The sequence below is a fragment of the Macrobrachium nipponense genome, chromosome 26, assembly GCF_015104395.2.
Source record: "Macrobrachium nipponense isolate FS-2020 chromosome 26, ASM1510439v2, whole genome shotgun sequence".
Taxonomy (NCBI): Eukaryota; Metazoa; Arthropoda; class Malacostraca; order Decapoda; family Palaemonidae; genus Macrobrachium; species Macrobrachium nipponense.
In genome coordinates this window covers 8,457,071-8,459,570 of record NC_087215.1, presented here as the reverse complement: position 1 = coordinate 8,459,570, position 2,500 = coordinate 8,457,071, and positions in this window count along the sequence as shown.

The window sequence follows — 2,500 nt, the reverse complement described above, 5'->3', positions numbered from 1 at the left end:
GAATTCTAAGTAAAAATATAAAAATCCTAATCACTGATATATTTTGGCTTCGTGCCAATGGAAACTACTAAACAGTTGTTAACATCCTGTTCAGAATGAGCCAACGTATAGAACTACAAACATATTTGCTTTCGCTCTTACTAAAAATAGGTCTAGACTACACATAAAATACACACAACCCCTTCTATTATCATTAAATATAAGTCTCTATTGGTTTGGTCAAAGTCGGGAGGTCCACATCAGGCCTCTTATACCCTTTAAAGTATTACCACCAGAGCGAGGGAGATCGTGCCGGCACAAACCAGTTTAATCTAAAACAACAAAAATGGGAGCAACATAATCACTTTATATATCGCTGGTCATACGTTACGCATACTGGTGTAGAATATATGCATACAAAAATCTATATGCGTTTAATCTGCGAATATACTTGCCAAAGTTTATAAATACAAACACTCGCAAAACAAAATAAAAAGGCTAAAAGATGTACAACCTTCCGAAATGCATTTTCCGCCCACCACATCTCATTTCGCACGCCCACGGCCGGAAATAAAATTGTCTCGCGATTCTTCCCGAGCAATTTGCTTCTTCTAGTCCCCCTCGGCCAAACACAAACTGTCCGGAAGCTCCATTTTACCCCTTTTCCCCCTTGATAAGGGGAAACAGGGAAGAGACGGAGCTACTGAAACATAGCAGCTGGGGGAATCTCTTTCAACAGATTTATTGGCGACGCGACAATGGTCCAAATTTGGACTCGGAGCTGGATGGGCAGTTTATAATATCGTCTAAGATTGATCAATTTGACGCCAGTTTGATATAGACCAAACAATCAAGGCGCATTTGAGCACAAGAGGTAGAGGTCGATGGATGGCAATAAATGACGTACGTACGTAGTATAAGTTAAAAGGCGAAGAAAATAAACTTGCAAAATATAAAATAAGTGCAATAGCAAAAGATTTTGGAATTCAAAAGAATGAGTATTGAAACATTTCACGGAATTTAATAAATGCAAGTTTGAGCATGAGATTTCAATGAAAATTTAATCATAAATATTAAGTGACTCGACCCAGTGTGTGTGGTATAAAATAAATACACACACAAACACACATATACTATATATATATATATATATATATATATATATATATATATATAATATATATATAAGTTGCGCATTTCTGTATACATAATTATACAAATGTGTAAACTAGAGTATATGTAAATATACAAGAAATATATATTTACACATATATAAGTATATATATTTTTGTATATTTGCATATATATTCATATACTTATAGTATAAATATATAGTATACAGAAATCCACAGACATATTTATATGTATGTGTATGTATGTATGAATGAATGTATGCATGTATATATATATATACATACATATATATATATATATATAATATATATATATATATATATATATATATATATATATATATATATATATATACTAATTAATATGTGTGAGAATATCATGAGTTTTCAAATGCGTGAGATTGCCAAGGCAAAAGGACGACAGACATACATTAATGTATTCCTCTACCTTTAAACCTTTGTTTCTTCCGTTTTTCGTTCCCTCCAACATTCGTCCTGCTCTATATGCATCACCCATCTCCAGAAGCAACTCTGATGGCTACAACACATCAAAAGTATGTCTTGCACACCTTTCTCTAACAATGGAATACAAAACTGCGACCCAACCAACCAATCAAACGAGAGAGAGAGAGAGAGAGAGAGAGAGAGAGATAGAGAGAGAGAGAGAGTAGTAAAATCAGAGGACTGAAGAGCTTATGTTGTTTAGATTTGTTTGTATGGTGTTTTTTACGTTGCATGGAACCACCAATGGTTATTCAGCAACGGGACCAACGGCTTTACGTGACTTCCGAACCACGTCGAGAGTGAACTTCTGTCACCATAAAGGGACCTCTCCGACACGGTGGCAGGCCCTAGACCATACCGACGACACCACTGAGGCGCTTATGTTGTTTAGACTGATGACAAACACAAAATATGCAATAGCATATTTTGTGTAACTAGAAAACAACGCACCAGTATGGAAATATTTATTATAATTATTTAACTCCTAATAATCCCTAAGGAGGGTATTCCCTCTCTCTCTCTCTCTCTCTCTCTCTCTCTCTCTCTCTCTCTCTCTCTCCTTCTCGTCGTGGTTGGTGAGATAAAGCTCTAGATGTATGTTTGCGCATTCATCTTTTGACATCTCTTTTACTTAAAGAGGCACTTGGAAATTGATTCTAATCTGGACGGAAGATGACTTTGCACTTGACTACCTTTTGCTGACATGATTCATATCAACATAAACAGAAAGTTCATGATGATTTGGCCTTTGTTATTGTCAGTGATATAATAACAAGTGATATTTAGAATAGTATCATAAGGTGCAGCGCCTATAGTTAAATGAGTACACAGCAGAAAGGTTATTCTCTCTCTCTCTCTCTCTCTCTCTCTCTCTCTCTCTCTCT